At 40.1% G+C, this 13,285-nt stretch overlaps 1 pseudogene; it reads right to left on the bottom strand.

Annotated features, from left to right (window-relative positions):
• LOC132123891 (phenylalanine--tRNA ligase, mitochondrial-like) overlaps positions 1–13,285 on the bottom strand; it is a 139,641-nt pseudogene that overhangs the window by 74,781 nt on the left and 51,575 nt on the right.

Here is a 13,285-nt window from a genome sequence, read left to right as displayed (position 1 = left end):
TTTGTGTGTGTGTGTGTGTGTAATTTCGACTGTATATATTGTTAACTGACTTTAAATCTTAAAATTGTGACTTTATTTCTTGTAATTGCATATTTTTTTCTTGTTTCTTATAATTCCGGCTTTTCAAATTTGAATCCCAGGATTGTGAATTTATTTCTTGAAACTGCATTTTTTTTATATATATAATTCCGGCTTTATATCATTTTAGCTGTGACTTTAAATCTTAAAATTGCGACTTTATTTATTTTATTGTAAATAATTTTTTGTAATTCTGGCTTTATATCTTAATAAAAATATTTATATATCGTTATTTCTTAGAATTTATTTCTTCTTTGATTTTAAATCTCACAATTATGATATTATTTATTGTAACTGTGACTTTATATCTCACAACTCCAACTTTATTTCTTATAATTGTTGCTTAATATTTTCCAACTGTGACTTTACATCTTAATCTACTTTAGATCTCACACTTGTGAGACGGATTTCTTATTTTTATACCTCACAAATCAAATTTTATCTTCATATCTTTTCAAATGCGCTTCTACTCCTCATTCCCTGGTCTTATTGTGCAATGACTCTTGGGTGTGAGAAAAAAAAAAAAGTTGAAATGTGCTTAAATTTGAGACAAGAATAAAATTATTAATGTGTTACTTTCTGAAAGCAGCATATATAGGCCTAAATGCAATATTTAATCAAATATAACTGAACATTTGACATCATCAACTCTTTTTTAACACTATTCACTCTACAGGTGTAAGATATAAATGTGCCAGTATGTGTGTGTATAAGCGTAAGCATGATTGTGAGGTGTAATGTGATGCATAGCATCTTCCTCTTCACAGTTTTGCATCGTCAACAACACCCCATTATTCATAAGGTTATAGATGATGTTCTCTGAGCCATGGGCCATTAAATACACTCTGCTCTCTCTCTTTCTCTCTCTCTCACACACACACACACACACCCTCTCTCTCCTTTTTCTCCTGCACTGTGGCTCAGTAATGATGGCAGACATTAGCCTGCTGGCTTGTAGCACTTTCCGGAAGGATCACCCCGGGCTTCCGACAAAGAGGGCAGATTTTTAACAAGTCTAGCTCTTCCAGCAGCCTGCTGATGAGGACAGCCATTTGCTAGCAATACCTCCCTTACACCTATCACTGTCTCCCAACCTGACCGGCCGAGCTTAGCTGCAACTGCAGTCACGTACATTCACACTTACTCCCTCATGCTCTGTCGTTGTCAGCGAAACCCTTTTTTGAAACAACTGGATTCCATTATATCCATTGTAAGAAGAGTGTAGCAAGTGTAGACAGATTCCAAAAAAGTTGGGACACTGTACAAATTGTGAGTAAAAAAATAATGGAATAATTTACAAATATCATAAACTTATATTTTATTCACAATAGAATATAGATAACATAACAAATGTTGAACGTGAGACATTTTGAAATGTCATGACAGATATTGGCTCATTTTGGATTTCATGAGAGCTACACATTCCAAAAAAGTTGGGACAGGTAGCAATAAGAGGCTGGAAAAGTTAAATGTACATATAAGCAGTGTTGGGAAGGTTACTTTGGAAATGTAATAGGTTACAGATTACAAGTTACCCTGTTTAAAATGTAATAGTAGTGTAACTTTTTCAATTACTTTATTAAAGTAATGTAACTAATTACTTTTGAGTACTTTTTGATTACTTTTCTAAATTTGTGAAAATTAAAGAATAATAAATAAAAGCATATACATCAACTTAAATACAGTTATCTAATAAGCATGTGTCGTATTCTGTGTAATAAACTCCTGAAACATTGGTGTTTTTTTTTAAACTGCTGTCTCTTTGTATATGATATGATGATATTTTTCTCAAAATAAGTAAAATGCACATGAAGTGACAAAGAACAGTTCTAGAAATTATGTTTATGTGCTCGTGTACTTCTATATTGAGATGGCAGAGGTTGAAAACACTGCGAGCTTCAGTAGGCCTATGTGTAGTAAATGAAACCATGTCTTTGCCATTAATTTACAGGAGGGGCGGACTGGGAAAAAAATCAGACTGGAAAATTCAAACTCATACAAACAAATTCATGGACAAAACTATTTTTTGTATGGACCTGAGATAAAAAAATGTTTAAATGTTTAATTTGGTGACATGCAAAATAATTTAAAGTTCTCTCCTGAACAGCATCTTCACTTCCATTTTTCTCTTCAGTCTCTTTATTTTGCCCTGTTATCCATCTCTCTCATGACTTTGATTGAACTGATTGAACAAAACTATACTTTACAATACAATACTCTACAATACTACAATATCTTTATAGAAAAATCCTAATACTGTACACGAGTCATGTTTTTCCCTTACAAAAATTGACCATGCTTTTTTTAGCCTATATACAAGAACCTTGTTTTGTTTTGTTTTTTTGCAAATGGATTTGTATTTATTTTTAAATAACTCAATTTGTAAAATCATTTTAAATTTTTGGTTACCACAGTTAAACAATAGTAACTATTTTCTCTTTTTATAGTAATATATTAAAACGTTAATTTTCGTAAGGGTTGTGTTGTTGTCTATCCGTAGCTCCTCCTAAACCTATAAAAAAAATCTGATTGTTTTCAGCTAAATTACTACTGTAACATTACTACAGATAATAACGATGCCCTTTATATAGTATTTTGAGTGATGACTGATGAGCAACGTGCTGCTGCTTGATTAAATAAATAAAAAAACAAAGACAAAAAAGCATCTTTACAGATGAAACTGACCTGAAACCCTGAACAGTGTAGTTCTGCTTCTCTGCTCCAGCAGTCCACTCTCTCACTCTCTCTCTCCCTCTCTCTCTCTCTCTCTCTCTCTCTCTCTCTCTCTCTCTCTCTCTCTCTCTCTCTCTCTCTCTCTCTCTCTCTCTCTCTCTCTCATTGATTACTCTGAGTCTGATCCAAACCGTTTGGCGGAGGCGCGGAGAGCGCGCGAGTCATGACTAACACTTCATGACTTATTAGAGATTTAATTATCAAATGGCGGATTCGCAAATGATCGCTTTAGTACATTCGGCGTGCAAGTATACAATAATGATATTAAAATAGCGGGCAAAATCGGCTGCCATGCCACCGGGAATTGTCCCGGTTCTCCCGGTGTCCAGTCCGCACCTGATTTCCACAGACACCCAGAACGTGCAGGAGTCATATATTGCATATTTGGGGCTTAATATTCACAGACACTAGTCCATGTCATGTTTTGATTCAAGTGTACTGACCTACTTTTGATTTAGTCATCCAAAATGTGGCATATTCCGTCCGAGTTAGGCATTTCGTTTTTATGACTGGATTCTACGAACCAGACTTGTGTTTCCGCATCCCGGAAATTATTAGGGTGGTATGTCTCAGAATAGTCAGTGCAATTTGGGAAAGAAATCAGTTAAATCTGTATGTGGATGTGTGTAAATATTGAAATGTAATCCACTTTGTAATCGTTCAAAATTTCATAAGTAACTGTAATTTAATTACTCATTTTTTCTTAGTAACTGTAACTAATTACAGTTACATTAATTTTGTAATTAAATTACGTAACGCTGTTACATGTAACTAGAAAGGAGTTTCAAATTGCAAAGAGTTTGAAGTTATCATCCTCTACAGTGCATAATATCATCCAAAGATTCAGAGAATCTGGAACAATCTCTGTGTGTAAGGGTCAAGGCCAGAAAACCATCCTGGATGCCCGTGATCTTCTGGCCCTTAGACAGCACTGGATCACATACAGGAATGATACTGTAATGGAAATCACAACATGGGCTCAGAAATACTTCCAGAAAACATTGTCAGTGAACACAATCCACCGTGACATTCTCCGTTGCCTAAAACTCTATAGGTCAAAAAAGAAGCCATATCTAAACATGATCCAGAAGCGCAGGTGTTTTCTCTGGGCCAAGGCTCATTTAAAATGGACTGTGGCAAAGTGGAAAACTGTTCTGTGGTCAGACGAATCAAAATTTGAAGTTCTTTTTGGAAAAATGGGACACCATGTCATCCAGACTAAAGAGGACAAGGACAACCCAAGTTGTTATCAGTGCTCAGTTCAGAAGCATCTCTGATGGTATTGGGTTGCATGAGTGTGTGCGGCATGGGCAGCTTACACATCTGGAAAGGCACCATCAATGCTGAAAGGTATATCCAAGTTCTAGAACAACATATGCTCCCATCCAGACGTTGTCTCTTTCAGGGAAGGCCTTGCACTTTCCAACATGACAATGCCAGACCACATACTGCATCAATTACAACATCATGGCTGTGTAGAAGAAGGATCCGGGTACTGAAATGGCCCGCCTGCAGTCCAGATCTTTCACCCATAGAAAACATTTGGTGCATCATAAAGAGGAAGATGCGTCAAAGAAGACCTAGGACAGTTGAGCAACTAGAAGCCTGTATTAGACAAGAATGGGACAACATTCCTATTCCTGAACTTGAGCAACTTGTCTCCTCAGTCCCCAGATGTTTGCAGACTGTTATAAAAACAGTCATCCCTCTGGATGGCACACAGTGGTAAATATGGCCTTGTCCCAACTTTGTTTTAGATGTTTTGATACCATGAAATTTAAAATCAACTTATTTTTCCCTGAAAATGATACATTTTCTCAGTTTAGACATTTGATACGTCATCTATATATATATATATATATATATATATACGGCCTCAGAAAGCTAGTCTCGTCATTGCAGCCGATGCTGATCCTCTCAAATGTGATACTACTACAGATGGCGTCACATATCCCATAATCAAACCTCACAATAACCCACCAGCCAGCCGAACATCACATATATCAGCACTGTATCATACCACAGAGAGTGCTTTGAAGAGCTCAGTCGAGCTAAATCCGGCAGTTCTCCATCAGGTCTCCTGTCCACAGCTGTCATATATATTGACAGCCCTGTCAACTTTCCAAATTATTTCTGCTTGTTTACACCTGACAGCGTTACGTGCCGATAAATGCAGATTTGTGTTGGATTATAGTGGCCATCTGGTTAGATTTGTTATTTATGTCAGACAAACAACTCCACGGTGAAAGAGAGTAAAGGAGAGAGAGTGTGACTTTTACTTTCTTAGTTCTTAGTCTAAAATAAATTAACAGAAAAATTGCATTTATAGTTATTTATTTTATTTTATTTTAGGTTTTTATTACCTATTTAGCTCAATTGCACATCTTTAAAAATATATATTTTATTTTATAATGTGCACATTTCCTCTGTATTTATTAGTATTATTTGTTTTCATCATTTGCATACAGTTCACTCAAAATATCTTTGCTATCCATAATATTATTATCTTTTTATTGGTTTTATGTTTTTCATCTTCAAAGATCAAGCACCGTTTACAAGCCAAAACAGTCTAAGACAGATCTAAACAAATCTTTGTGTGTATTCTGATGTGAGACAACAATAGTACATTGCAAATAGCATTTGACAACAATGCTTGATTGTTTTTATGGATCGTGGACTCGTATTTTAAACACAAAGATTTTCGGTTCACAAGACATTTACAGAAGGACTTGGGAGTGCTGTGAATTACTTGTGAATTATTGTACGTTTTAATCCGCTGTTTGGACTCTCATTCTGATGGCACCTATTCACTGCAGAGGATCCATTGGTGAGCAAGTGATGTAATGCTACATTTGAATAAATAGCAGCATGAATAAATAATTTCTGTCATGCCATCAATGCACACAATTGAACTGAAAGAGAGCATTTCTTTACTAAACATTTGCATTGCCTCCTTGTCCTCTCAATACTGAAAGCTCCCAGTGACATTTTAATTCTTTAAATATACTGCTGCACAGTTGGAAAAGATCATGATTTGAATGGCAGGTGCTACAAATCATCAGAAATCTTTATTGCTGGACAGCTTCCATGCAATACCTTGACATTTCTGAGGGATATAGACATCTATCATATAATGGACGAAAAAGTTCAATGTGAATGTGGCATTTGGCCCTTTTTAACATTCAGAAGAATATTTCACTGCACATATTCTTATAAAAATGTAACTCGCCTCTTCTTTAACAGTCTAAGTTAAAACATTAAGATTGTATTTGTTAATGAGGCCAACACAGCCTTGAAAAACTTCAACAAACATGTTTCCATAAACATTTTTGGAAACAGAATAAATTATAGACACACCTGAATCTTTCAAGCTATCTCAAGCAGAGGATGTGTGTGTCACAAATAAATCTAAAACACGCTGCTGTATCTCAGCTTACTATAAATGACTTCCCACCTTTGGGTTTTACATTTCAGTCGTTTTGCAGTAAAGGTTTCCATACAACCAATATATACTGCAACAAATAGCATGTAGAATTTACCTACTGTCAGCAGATATAACCTTGAATTACAGCACAAGTGATGTGCTGATAAATACATTGGGCTGTTCAAAGGTGTATTGGTTTATGCAATGATTTTGCTCTTTTGGTTTCATTCGTTGCCTTCGCTTACATGGCAATATAGAGACTTTAGCTTTTTATTAGCGACTTTAACTTTTAGTAGCGCTCACTAAGGCAAACATCACTATAGAAGTTTAGAAGTTTGCAAAGCAAAAGTATTAAGAAATTTGTTGGATGATTAATGGACTAGTCACCCATCCTGACCCAACCCTTATAACTGAAAGTGCACTGAAAATCCCGCACAGCTCCCAAGCTACGTTATTACATTTGTAGGAACATGCATTAAATACACCTTCACAAAGATAACAGGGTTGATGGTAAAAGAGTAGACCGTTTTACAATTTAATTTGATATTACAAGCCTTGTGTTCATGGTTGTGAAACTATAAAGTACTTACTAGAAAGAGAGTTTAACGCTTATTGCTTATTCACTTATAAATGATCAGTTTTTTACTATACAAAATGATGGCAACAGAACAGATTGATGGTAACAGAATTGACATTTTGCTACTTAATTTGTATGGTGTGAAAATATTAAGTACATTTTGAAAAGGGAATTTAATGCTGACATTTTAATTCAGTTCACTTTTATATTATCTGTTGTTTATTTTACAAAAAAACAGGGTAACAGGGTGGACCGTTTAAATGGACATTTTTGGAAAATAGAATTTAATGATTATATTTGAACATTCACTTACGTTATCAGCTGTTTACTTTACAAAATGATGGTAACAGGGTTAATGGTAACAGTGTGGACAGTTATACCATTTAAACTGACTTGAAAACACAAAAATTAAGGTAACAGTTGACTAATTAGACTTTCCCCAACTGAGAATCATAAAAACCAAAACAAGATGACTTAGACTTGTCCTTGAAAACTTCACTTCCTTAAAAAAAAAAAAAAAAAAAAAAAATTGATGATGCCATAATGAGAAATCCATAATGACATGATTGATTTATCTTAAAATTTTAAATATCTGCTATTTATGCTAAGGGGGAAAAAATGCATCCGTATGATAAAAATTAGAGGGCAGCGTGTTTAGGAAACACACAGTTGGATTCTTGGATATGTACTGTTTTGCAGAATGAGAAACCACTCAGTCACATATAAAAATCGAGTCATTTTTGAAGGAAAGCCCTGCTGTGTTATTGTCATAAGTAAAACATTGACCACAAAGGAAAAGCATTAAGTTTCAGATGGCTCTTTGAGGGCACGTCTGATGCCAGAATCTTCCTCACCACACTGAAGAAGAGCATGATGGGAGACATGCTGCCAATCTCATCATATTACCAGCTCTCAAAACTGCCAGAGTCAGCAGTACCACAGAAAAAAAATGAGAGAAAATGATTAGGACAATATTGTGAATGTGACATTTCTGATGGACGGAGATGGTTGGAGGCTAGATGAGCTGTGATTGGCTGTCATCTCACTGTAATTAGTGATTTGAAGTTGGTGAACAGGTTAAAGTATTGACGTCTCTCTTGCCCTTTCCCTCCCTCTCTCTCTCTCTCTCTCTCTCTCTCTCTCTCTCTCTCTCTCTCTTTCACTCTGGTTGTAGAAAGTATGAAGCAGAGCTTACAGGCATTGACGCAACTGCAGCAAAATGATCATAAAGAGGAAATTAGCTGCAGGACACACACACACACACGCACACAATACATTACGGCTACTTAGAAAAGTACTTCTGCAGCTACAATACACTTACACTGTGAAAATCACAAACTATTCTAGAAACTATTCAACTAAAATATTTGTTTTCGAAGAAACGCGTGCACAAACATAGATCTGGACTGAATCAAATTAGAAAAAGAGGAAAACAAACACCAATCTCTTTTAATTTCTAACTGCCGTATGGGCTATTACACCTCTGCAGCACCTCATGATGTCATCTTGTCTACGAATGTCATTAGGAGAAGGAGAGGGAAAAGGTTGCTATTTAAAAAAGATTAAGATCAGGGACAGAGATTAATGTTTGCGGCTCTTTTTACGCACTGCAGGTCCTTGTTGTATCATTTAACACACACACACACACACACACACACACACACATACAGTCTTTTCCAGTAGAGGGGACTTGGGACAGTCAGACCGCTGTGCCCGCAGGTGAACTTCTCATCCTATTTAAACATTAATTATTGATGTCACAGGGCAAGGAAACAGGAAAAGGGCAATCAGAGCATAGCCTCTGCAGTCTGCAAAAGCAGACCTGCTCAGGATTAGTTGTGCCATATCAACTGCATTCAGGGAAAATCAAGTGGATCATTCTGTGGTTTGTGAATGGATACTGGAAGAGAGAGATAATGAGTTTGAAGAGTTCAACGAACACGGGCCAATGTGAAATGGAGCCTAATACTGGAGAGTTCAAAACTGAGCCATTAGGCATCGTTGACCTCTGCTCCTCTGTCAATAGATGAACGCCGCACTGCCAACAACCCCGCGCAATAACATTAGTGTTCTCTCCTGTGAAAGCTATTAGCTCTCAGAATGATGGCAAAGACTGACAAATACAAATTAACTAAATGAATGACAGAACACAGCAACTTCCTAAAGTCTTCATGTTGTATTAACAGCTGCATTAAAATAAATAAATAAATACAATAAATTAGCATCCATTCTGTGATGAGGAATAGACTTTTGGACACATTAAATAATTTAATTAAATCTAACTGTACTGTATGTTGGCATTTTAACTCACAATTTAACTCATTTATATTGTTTTAAAGATTTTTTTTTTTTAAATATCTTTAACTGAAAAAAGGTAAAAATACTAATTTAAAAAACAAGAAAAAAAATACTTATTAGGAATAGGACTTCTTTGCACTGAAAACATATTTTATAAATTACTTTCTGTATTTGTATCCTCATTCTTTTAGAATGCTTGTACATCCACAATATCTGTAACGAGGAGTCAGAGGCGTTCGGATCCATGTGTAGAATTTTATTAAGAGAATGGTCATACAGGCAGAAATCAGGAACGGCGTCAAGGTGTGTTAGGGATATCCAGAATCATTAACGTTTACAAGCAGAGATCAGGGCAGGCAGCAGAGAATCAAAGTCGCTTTTTTAACAATCCAAGATGAAACACAGGAACAACAAACACTAGGAAAAACAATCAGAAATGTCAGGCAGGCTAAACAAGACCTCGAAATGTGGTGGAGTGAGTGTGCTGCTTATATTTGTGTGTAAATGAGGTGCAGGTGTGGCAAGGAGATTGGCTAATGAATGAGGTGCAGGTTTGGCAAGGTGATTGTGATGCAGTGACTCATGGGGAATGTAGTTCGGGTGTGGTGCAACAGTATGAGAGGTGCTAGTGCCCAAGTGACATCTGGTGGTTGATGGGTGGAATGGTCCTGAGTGGAGTGCCCTCTACTGAAGTTCATGGGCACTCCATCTAATGATCGTGACATAGCCACCCCCCAAAGGAGCGGCTTCCAGACACTCAAAACAATCTAGGAGGGCGGTGGAGCGGAGGCGGAACAGGGGGAGGGATGGAGGGGCAGGTCCATGAGGAAGTGCAATGGTCGGGGACCTGGGCAAAGCAGGCGGAACTGGAGCCCTTCTTGGGCCTAACATGGAGATCATGAGCCTTTCATGGACCTGACATTGGAAACAGGGGCCCTTCCTGGGCTTAACTCGGGAACAGTGGGCCGCCATGGGCTTAACTCGGGAACAGTGCTTAACTCGGGAACAGGGGCCCACCGTGGGCTTAACTCGGGAACAGGGGCCCACCGTGGGCTTAACTCGGGAACAGGGGCCCACCGTGGGCTTAACTCGGGAACAGGGGCCCACCATGCGCTTAACTCTAGAACAGGGGCCCACCGTGGGCTTAACTCGGGAACAGGGGCCCGCCATGGGCTTAACTCGGGAACAGGGCTCAACTCGGGAACAGGGGCCCGCCATGGGCTTAACTCGGGAACAGGGCCCGCCATGGGCCTAATTCGAGAACAGGGTTCAACTCGGGAACAGGGGCCCGCCATGGGTTTAACTCGGGAACAGGGCTCAACTCGAGAACAGACACCCGCCGTGGGCTTAACTCGGGAACAGGGGCCCGCCATGGGCTTAACTCAGGAACAGGGCCCGCCGTGGACCTAACTCGGGAACAGAGGACCACCATAGCCGAGAAGACGGGACAGAAGCCCACTAGGGCGGAGCAGAGGACCACCACAGCCGAGAAGACAGGACAGAAGCCCACCAGGGCGGAGCAGAGGACCACCACAGCCGAGAAGACGAGACAGAAGCCCACCAAGGCGGTGCAGAGGACCACCACAGCCAAGCAGACGGGACAGAAGCCCACCAGGGCGGAGCAGAGGACCACCACAGTGGAGTCGATGGCACAGGAGAGCAAGTCTGGTCAGGTGGGACTGAAACAGAGAACATAAACAGGTTAATAGCGGCCTCCGTGGCCGTGATGAGATGGTAGCTGGCCTCCGTGGCCATGACAGGGCAGGCGGTGAGTTCATGGAGGATCTCCGTGGCCGTGGCCATGACAGGACAGACAGAGAGTTGGTGGATGGCCTCTGTAGCCATGACCGGAACGAATGAGAGCTCATAGATAGCCTCCATGGTTGTGACAGGATAGGATGAGAGCTCTGGAAGTGCGGCTGAGATGTGACAGTGCACTGGAAGTTCGGCTGGGACGTGACGAGGCTCTGGGGGTTCGGCTGAGATGTGACGAGGCTCTGGGAGATCCGTGGTGATTTGACTGGGTTCATGAAGATCGTTGGTGACTTGACTTAGTTCATGAAGATCGTTGGTGACTTGACTTTGCTCATGAAGATCGTTGGTAACTTGACTTTGCTCATGAAGATCATTGGTGACTTGACTTTGCTCATGACGATCGTTGGTGACTTGACTTTGCTCATGAAGATCAACTGTGACTTGACTTGGCTCATGAAGATCGTTGGTGACTTGACTTGGTTCCTGAAGACCAACTGTGACTTGACTTGGTTCCTGAAGACCAACTGTGACTTGACTTGGTTCCTGAAGACCAACTGTGACTTGACTTGGTTTCTGAAGACCAACTGTGACTTGACTTGGTTCCTGAAGATCAACTGTGACCTGACTTGGTTCCTGAAGATCAACTGTGACCTGACTTGGCTCATGAAGATCAACTGTGACCTGACTTGACTCAAGAAGTTTAACGGTGGTTATACTTGACTCATGGGGGTTAATGGTGACTTGACCTGATTCTGGATGGTCAGCGGTGACTTGACCTAACTCTGGACGGTTAGTGTTGACCTGACTAGACTCTGGGAGATCAACGGGGACCTGATCATCGGGGACCTGACTTAATTCTGGACAGTCGACGGGGACCTGACCTGACTAGGGAGAGTCGTCGGGGACCTGACCTGACTCTGGACAGTCGATGGGGACCTGACCTGACTCTGGACAGTCGACGGGGACCTGACTTGACTCCAGACAGTCGACGGGGACCTGACTTGAATCCGGACAGCTGACGGGGACCTGACTTGACTCCGGAAGATCAACTGTGACTGCCCTATTGTGCAGCGGTGCTGGGCTGGTCGCCATCTTGTGCAGCGGCGCTGGGCTGGCGGCCATCTTGTGCGGCGGCGCTGGGCCAGCAGCCATCTTGTCATCCACAACACACAATAAATGCAGAGCCACATTATTGAAGTGCCAGATCTATATAACTTTCAAGTGTCCCGTGAGGTTTGTGCAATGGCATGAGTGAGCCGAGCGGCTCAGATAGGCCACCACGAAAAAATATCATCAGACATATCTCGTCCATGATAGATAAATGGGCCAGCTCAACAAAGTCCCTCATATAGTCCTCGATGGGCTGAATTCCTTGACTTAGACACATAATTTGGGCTACTGGGTTCATGACTGACCTGGATGTACTCATTAAGGCTGCTGGATCCTGGGTTGGCGAAGTCTTCTGTAACGAGGAGTCAGAGGCGTTCGGATCCATGTGCAGAATTTTATTAAGAGAATGGTCATACAGGCAGAAATCAGGAACGGCGCCAGGTGTGTTAGGGATATGCAGAATCATTAACGTTTACAAGCAGAGATCAGGGCAGGCAGCAGATAATCAGAGTCGGTTTAAACAATCCAAGATGATACACGGGAACAACAAACACTAGGAAAAAACGCTCGGAAATGTCAGGCAAGCTAAACAAGACTTCGCAATGTGGTGGAGTGAGTGTGCTGCTTATTTTTGTGTGTAAATGAGGTGCAGGTGTGGCAAGGAGATTGGCTAATGAATGAGGTGAAGGTGTGGCAAGGTGATTGTGATGCAGTGACTCATGGGGAATGTAGTTCGGGTGTGGTGCAACAGTATGAGAGGTGCTAGTGTCCAAGTGACATCTGGTGGTTGATGGGTGGAATGGTCCTGAGTGGAGTGCCCTCTACTGAAGTTCATGGGCACTCCATCTAATGATCGTGACAATAACATTGAGGTCACCTAAAAAAAATAAAAATAAATTTAAATTAAAAAAGGTAATAATAATGAATGAATGCATGAATTAATGCATGAATAAATAAATACATAAATGAATAACGTTTATTAAACACTCTGAAAAAAAATTATAATACCTACATTTTTGTATTTTTTTTTATAGTACATTTCACAGTAAGTAAAATATTTTGATATATTTTTCATATTTGGTGTTGTGCTACTGGAATGCTTATCTAGTGATGGGTTCTGATTCTGCATCTGACACTTTGGACTTCTTACTTTGGATGTGTGAACTTGTCCACCACTGTGACCTTCTCCACTAGGTCTCCTCCTATGCTGCGCACCAGGTCATAGAAGTCATTTTCTGTGTAACCTTTGGCCGGCAGCCAAAAAGAAATGTCACTGAAGAGCGGTGGGTACTTACTGAGAGGCCACGAAA

Source organism: Carassius carassius, chromosome 42 (genome assembly GCF_963082965.1).
Source record: "Carassius carassius chromosome 42, fCarCar2.1, whole genome shotgun sequence".
Classification (NCBI taxonomy): domain Eukaryota; kingdom Metazoa; phylum Chordata; class Actinopteri; order Cypriniformes; family Cyprinidae; genus Carassius; species Carassius carassius.
This window is presented reverse-complemented; position numbering and strand designations above follow the sequence as displayed.